Genomic DNA, 8,350 nt, shown 5'->3' with positions numbered 1-8,350 from the left:
AAAGATAACAACCTGGAAATAAAAGCCCTCCCCTGAGGAATGATTCTCATTACAAAATTCAACATGCTCAGCAGTGACTGTAAAGGCCCATATACACGATCTGACTTTTTGACAACAAAGATGCAAATTAGCTGTTTTGGAGCAACATCCGACCGTGTGTACGCTCCATCGGACAAACTTTTTCCATTTTCATCTGACTTATTGGCTGTGCGAACAGACAAACTTTTTGACAACATAAGTCCGATGGAGCAAAGTCCGATTTGTGTGTACACAAAACCATCAGACTTTTGTACAAAGTAGAAACACACATGCCCAGAACCAATGCAAAAGATCAGACAACAATACAGAAGTTGACCAAAGGTGGCACTGGAGTAATTGAACGTCCTCTTTTGAAGTGTCGTCAGTACGTTGAAACATCACTACGTTCGTGTTTGTTGCCTAAAAAGTCTGATCGTGTGTATGTAATACAAACTTACGGCCAACGCCCTTTGTAACTTAACTCAACCCTGGTACAGACTCTGGAGATAGTAAAGGCATGAATGCAATCTCTGATCCTAACCAGCTTGTCTGTAGGAAGACTGGCCTGCATGGACTGCGTATCAAGCGTGATACCCAGGAACGTGAGACTAGTAACAGGATCTTCCATTTTCCTGACTGCTAGCGGGACATTGAGAGCTGAAAAAACTGAAGTGAGCTTCTGAAGGTCGATGGGGACCTGATCACAATCTTCAATGTGGAGAAAATCATCTAAATAAGGAATCACCTTATGACAATTTTCCCTGTGAGTGAGGATCTAGCTAAGGGCCTGGGTAAATGAGTCAAACAACCAAGGGCCACTTTTGGTGTAAAGTAAACTTGGTGGCAAAATAGTAACCTACCTTCCACCCGATGCCATGCCACTGCCAGAGTGATGGCAGAAGCCTAAAGGCATCCGCAATGTCGGCTTTGGACAACCAGACACCTATGCCCACCCTGATGATAGACTGAATCGCCCGATCTACCGAAGCATATTTGAGAGAAAATTCCAAAGGAATCAAAGAGTTGAGGCTAGCTATGTGTGAACAATGAGAGACAGACAAGTCTTAGATCAAACTTAGTTTATTGGAAAACTTCCCTCTAACAAGCCCCAGGGGTTGACCCTCCAAACCCGGAATAGTGCTGTGGTAAACGCCCGATGATAAAGCCCTTCTCCAGTTCTGATTGTAGTAACAGATCCACCGCTTCTGTATCTACCGAAGAAGACCTGAGATTCTGGCATTCAAAACTATCAGACAGCAAGGAGTAAACCTTGTATGGAACCCCTCAGAGAAACCCTTTACCAACAAAATCGCTCAAATAGGGTGCGGCCCCCCCACCCCAAAGCACCTTTTCCCCATGTTGATGGGGACAAGGGCCTCTTCCCGACAACCCTGGCCGTTGGTTGTCAGGGTCTGCGGGTGGGGGGCTTATCAGAATCCAGGAGCCCCCTTTAATAAGGGGGGCCCCAGATTCCGGCCCCCCACCTTATGTGAATGAGTATGGGGTACATGGTACCCCTACCCATTCACCTGAGGGAAAAAGCGTTAATAAAAAAAACACAACAGAGGTTTTTAAAGTAAACAGCTCCAGGGGTCTTCTGTCTTCGGGGGTCTTCTCGCCGGGCTCCTCCGCTATCTTCTGCTCTTTTACTAGCGGGGTAGCCCCGGCTTTCTCCTTCGTCGCTGCTGCCGTCCGGTGGTTTTCTTCCGACTTAGGGGGTCTTGTCCCATTCTTCGCTTCTTCTGTCGGGCCTCCGCTATCTTCTTACAGCTCTTTTACTAGCGTTGGCCCAGTCTCGTCGCCGCCTTCTTCCTCTTCTTCTGACCCCCCGAGTCGGAAGAAGACCCCCGGATGGCGGCGGGGACGAAGGAGAAAGCGTAGATGGTGGAGAAGCCCGGCCAGAAGACCCCCCGAAGACGGAAGAAGACCCCCTGGAGCTGTCTAATAAAGTACTTGTGTAAAACCTGTGTTGTGTTTTTTTTATTAACGCTTTTTCCCTCAGGTGAATGGGTAGGGGTACCATGTACCCCATACTCATTCACATAGGGTGTTGATTGAAGATGTAGCATCAGTGTCTCCATAAACGGCATCGTAGTAGTTTCTGATGCCATTATAATTTAAAAGAGTAAACACAGTTGATTGATAATACATGGCTGCAGCCAAACACTAACCATGAGTTAAATAAATGTTTTTGTGTTATCATTCATATTCTCTGAAAAATGTCCAAGAAATGATAAATTCTGCCAGGGTATGTAACCTGATGAGCACAATTGTGTGTGTGTATATATATATATATATATATATATATATATATATATATACATACATACATACACACATACACATGACACTTTGCTACAATGTAAAGTAGTGAGTGTACAGCTTGTATAACAGTGTAGATTTGCTGTCCCCTCAAAATACACAAACAACACACATCCATTAATGTCTAAACCACTGGCAACAAAAGTGAGTACACCCCCTAAGTGAAAATGTCCAAATTGGGCACAATTAGCCATTTTCCCTCCCTGGTTTAAGGTGACTCGTTAGTATTACAAGGTCTCTGGTGTGTTAAATTTGGTGTCATCTCTCTTATACTGGTCACTGGAAGTTCAACATGGCACCTCATGGCAAAATACTCTCTGAGGATCTGAAAAAAAAAAAAGAATTGTTTCTCTACATAAAGATGGCCTAGGCTATAAAAAGACTGCCAAGACCCTGAAACTGAGCTGCAGCACAGTAGCCAAGACCATACAGAGGTTTAACAAAAGGTTCCACTCAGAACAGGCCTTGCCATGGTCGCCCAAAGAAATTGAGTGCACATGCTCAGCGTCACATCCAGAGGTTACCTTCGGGAAATAGATGTATGAGTGCTGCCAGCATTGCTGCAGAGGTTGAAGGGGTCAGCCTGTCAGTGTTCAGACAATAGGCCGCACACTGCATCAAATTGGTCAGCATGGTTTTCATCCCAGAAGGAAGCCTCTTCTAAAGATGATGCACAAAGAAGCCTGCAAGGTTTGCTGAAGACAAGCAGACTAAGGACATGGATTACTGTAACCATGTCCTCTGGTCTGATGAGATAAACTGGTTCAGACAGTGTCATGCATGTGTGGCAGCTACCAGTTGAGGAGTACAAAGACAGATGTGTCTTGCCAACAGTCAAGCATGGTGGTGGGAGTGCCATGGTCTGAGGTTGCATGAGTGCTGCCGGCACTGGGGAGCTACAGTTTATTGAAGGAACTATGAACGCCACCATGTACTGTGACATGCTGAAGCAGAGCATGATCCCCTCCCTTTGGAGACTGAGCAGCCATGGGCTCTAATAGACATCAAAAATGGTAAACTCACCCAGGTGTGTTAGAACAGCAAATGAATATTCGCTGTTCTAACACTGAACCACCTTTCCGCCAATCAGGAAGCATGGGTGTGTTACCCGTCACCTGATTGGCTAAACCGACAGGTGCTGTGATTGGATACCTATCAGGAGGAGGAGAGGAGACGCATGGAGGACACAGCTCGCTGCTGTCACCTGCTGCCCCACCATGATTGGTTAAGTGCTGGGCAGACAGCGAGTGGGCGGGGGGTCACAGTGTTAACTTTTAAATGGGCACAGTGGCTGCGTTTGATGGGCACAGTGAGGCTGCAATTGATGTTTTTTTTTTCTGAATTTTTTTTGTTTGCGCCCCCCCCGAAAGTTACATATACAGGAGTGAGGGGGGCTGACATTTTTATATATATATATATATATATATATATATATATATATATATATATATATATATACACACACATTTTAGACCCCCCCCACACACACACACCTACATATGAAAACGGAGATTGTCCTACACATGTTATACATCAGCGTGTACACCAGAGTAAGATCAATAATTTTAGTAACAGTACTTCTGCGCAACGCTAAACTGATTACCTGTAGGGGCTTTTAAAGCATTATGTGCGCACACAATTTTAAAGCTTGACAATCTATTTACTCGGCCCAACCTCATCTTTCATATTTTACAATACAATACAATATATTTTGTGAGAAAATTGGATCATGCTTTCCTGGGGTTTCTTGCCTTCCTCTGGATCAACTGTGTATACAGCAGGCATGTCCAAAGTCCCACGGGCCAATTGCAGTCCACTTTCTGGTTTTGAGTGACCGGCCTGGTAATTTGGACATATATATCTTTTGTGGCCCCCAATGAATCTCCAAGCGCCGGGGCCACAAAAGATATATATTCTGGCTGCCTCGGAGGGGCAGGGCAAGTGCCTTACATACAGGAGAATTTCCTGTTTATGTGGCAGCCTCTGTGATAGGCAGTCCCCTCTCCTGCGCTGCCATTGGACGACTGTTCTGTCCATCGTAGGAGGCAAGACTTTGTATTAAATAGGCTGCCAAGAACACAGGAGATTCTCCTGTATGTAATCTGTTGGCACTCTTGCCACCCCCCTCCCTGTCCCCTTTGAGGCTGCAGATGGGCATCGAGCAGGCTGCACTGATGGCAATGGGGGTGCTGCATTGGAAATGGTGGGGCTGCATTTTTAGGGGTTTTTAAACTAGGCGATGGTGGGTTCAGAGGTAGAGATAGTCAGCGCAGAACATATTCCAGAGGGTAATATTGGGAGCATTAGTGGTCGGTTGACCAAAGCATATAAACCCAAGGTAAGTATAGTAGCAAATCCTAGTTGCAATCTCGGAATACCCAATAAGAGGATAATATGCGATAAACTATGTGGCAAGTTCACCAATGTCAGGAGCCTGGCGGACAAGATGGGTGAACTAGAGATACTGTTGTACGAAGAGGATTTGGATTTTGTGGGAATTTCAGAGACCTGGTTTAAAAACTCTCTTGATTGGCTGGCAAACATTCAAGGGTATACCCTTTATTGCAAGGATAGAGAGGGTGAAAAAGGGGGAGGGGTATGCCTATATTGCAAGGATAGAGAGGGTAAAAAAGGGGGAGGGGTATGCCTCTATATCAATAATAATGTACACGTGAATGTGAGAGATGACATCATTAAGGGAGCTAGGGAGGAAGTGGAATCTTTATTGGTAGAGCTCTAAAGGGAAGACGCTAAGGGGAAAAGAATACTGGGAGTATGCTATAGGCCACCTAACCCGAGAGAGGAAGGGGAGACAGATCTTCTATCACAATTTGGATTAGCAGCAAGGATGGGAAGTGTTATCATAATGGGGGATTTTAATTATCCAGACAGACTGGGCAGAGGGAACCACGCATTCATCTAAGGCTTGCCAGTTCCTAATGTCTTGCAGGACAAATTTATGGGTCAAATGGTAGGCGTACCAACTAGAAAGAAAGCGTTACTGGATCTACCGGTTACCAACAATACAGACCATATTAAATAAGGGCATTGGCTAATGGATCCCATTGGGCAATAAATTTAAAAGCGCAAACAAAAGTCCTGGATGGCTTAACTCCAATGTAAAAACGCATATAAAAGCAAGGGAGAAGGCCTTCAAAGAATACAAGGTTGAGGGATCATCATCAGCATTCAGACTTTATAAAGAATGCAACAAGAAATGTAAGGGTGTAATAAGGACGGCTAAGATAGAACATGAAAGACACATAGCGGAGGAGAGCAAAAAAATCCCAAGAAAGTCTTTAAGTATGTAAACAGTAAAAAAAAAAAAAAAGGGAGGACAGACCATATTGGCCACAAAGAATGAGGAAGGACATCTGGTTACCAAGGATGGGGAGATGGCAAAGGTATTGAATTTATTCTTCTCCTCAGTTTTCACAAGGGAATCAAGGGGCTTCAATAACAAAAAAACTGTAGTGTTTATCCTCGTGGCAAATCACAGGAAGTACCTACATGGTTGACAGAGGACAGAATTAAAATTAGACTTGGGAAACGTAACATCAATAAATCACAGAGACCAGATGGCATGAACCCGAGGGTACTTAGGGAACTCAGTCAAGTAATTGCCAGACCATTGTTCCTAATTTTTACTGACTGGAATGGTACTGGCTGATTGGAGAAAAATGTAGCACCAATATTTAAAAAGGGCCCAAAATACATCCCTGGGAATTACAGACCAGTTAGCCTAACATAAAAAACTCTTGGAGGGGGATGATAAAGGACTATATACAAAATTTTAGTAATGAGAACGGTATCATTAGCAGTAATCAGCATGGATTCATGAAGAATCATTCTTGCCAAACCAATCTATTAACCTTCTATGCCCCTGTACACACGGTCGGAGATTTCAACAACCAAATCCGTCGGATTTTGTTCGTCGGATCTTGTCCGAAACTGTTGCATACACACGGTCGGACTAAGTTGTCGAAAAATCCGATCATTCAGAACGTGATGACGTAATTTCGTTACGATGGGACTACGTTCAGGCTAGTAGCCAATAGCTTTGATGTAGGAATTTGATCTGAGCATGCGTGGCACTTGGTCCGATCAAAATTCTCTACACATGATCGGAGTATGTCCGATCGAACCAGTTGGTCGGGAAATATTTCCAACGTGTTGGAAAATTGGGTCTGACGGATATTCAGACGGAATCAGTCCGATGCATACTACACACAGTCAGATTATCCGACGACACGGTCCGATAGGACACATTCCAACGGATTCTCTGACCATGTGTACAAGGGCTATGAGGAGGTGAGTTGCCATTGAGATAAAGGAAGGCCTGTAGATGTGGTTTATCTGGATTTTACAAAAGCATTTGACACAGTTCCCCAAAAACGTTTACCGTACAAAATAAGGTCTGTTGGCATGGACCATAGGGCGAGTACATGGATTGAAAACTGGCTACAAGGGTGAGTTCAGAGGGTGGTGATAAATGGGGAGTACTCAGAATGGTCAGGGGGGGGGGTCCCCCAGGCTTCTGTGCTGGGACCAATCCTGTTTAATTTGTTCATAAATGACCCAGAGGATGGGGTAAACAGTTCAATCTCTGCATTTGCGGATGATACTAAGCTAAGCAGGGCTATAACTCCGCAGGATGTGGAAACCTTGCAAAAAGATCTGAACAAATTAATGGGGTGGGCAACTACATGGCAAATGAGGTTCAATGTAGAAAAATTTAAAATAATGCATTTGGGTGGCAAAAATATGAATGCAATCTATAAACTGGGGGAATCTAGGATGGAAAAGGGCCCGGGAGTCCTAGTAGATGATAGGTTCAGCAATGGCATGCAATGCCAAGCTGCTGCTAACAAAACAAACAGAATATTGGCATGCATTAAAAAGGGGATTCATTCCAGAGATAAAACAAAAATTCTCCCGCTCTACAAGACTCTGGTCAGGCCGCACCTAGAGTATGCTGTCCAGTTTTGGGCACCAGTCCTCAGAAAAGAAAGCAAAGAAGGGCAACAAAGCTAATAAAGGGTCTGGAGGATATTAGTAATGAGGAAAGGGTGCGAGCACTGAACGTATTCTCTCTGGAGAAGAGACGCGTGATAGGGGATATGATTTCAATATACAAATACTATACTGGTGACCCCACAATAGGGATAAAACTTTTTTGCGGAAGGGAGTTTAACAAGACACATGGCCACTCATTAAAATTAGAAAAAAAGAGGTTTAACCTTAAACTATGTAGTGGGTTCTTTACTGTAAGATAGGTATGGATGTAGAATTCCCTTCCATAGGCGGTGGTCTTAGCGGGGGGCATCAATAGTTTCAAGAAACGATTAGATGAGCACCAGAACGACCACAACATACAGGGATATACAATGTAATAATGACATATAATCACACACATACATAGTTACATAGTTAGTAAGGTTGAATAAAGACACCAGTCCATCCAGTTCAACCTGAGTGCGTGTCTACAATTATCCCTATCCCTGTACATTGCATCTCATTAATAATAATATTATATTATTTATTTAAAGGTACCCATATAGCGCCATCAATTTACACATACATCACACACTCACATCGGTCCCTACCCTCAAGGAGCCCACAATCCAAGGTCCCCAACCCACATTCATACACTAGGGCCAATTTTGGACAGAAGCCAATTAACCTACCAGCATGTCTTTGGAGTGCGGGAGGAAAGTGGAGTACCCGGAGGAAACCCACGCAGGCACAGGGAGAGCATGCAAACTCCAGGCAGGTAGTGTCATGGTTGGTGTAAGAAAACCTTTAGCTTCCATCCGGTGCGCACTTATGCGCATGGGCATCTGCAGATGCCTAGGCACGTTAATGGGCATGCGCAGTTGACTGTGTGCATGTGCAGGAACGCACCCCTAGCACCAACTGGCACTAGCCGGCTTACTTAAGAAAGTGCCCTGACCTCAGACTGTTGCTGACTGGTCTTCAGGTGTTCCTTGCTACCCAGTATCCTGCTTAT

This window comes from Lithobates pipiens, unplaced genomic scaffold (genome assembly GCF_037356315.1).
Source record: "Lithobates pipiens isolate NorthernLeopardFrog02 unplaced genomic scaffold, aLitPip1_a1.2 Scaffold_18, whole genome shotgun sequence".
In the NCBI taxonomy this organism is placed as follows: Eukaryota; Metazoa; Chordata; class Amphibia; order Anura; family Ranidae; genus Lithobates; species Lithobates pipiens.
The sequence above is the reverse complement of the archived record's forward strand: the minus strand, read 5'-3'. Positions refer to the sequence as shown.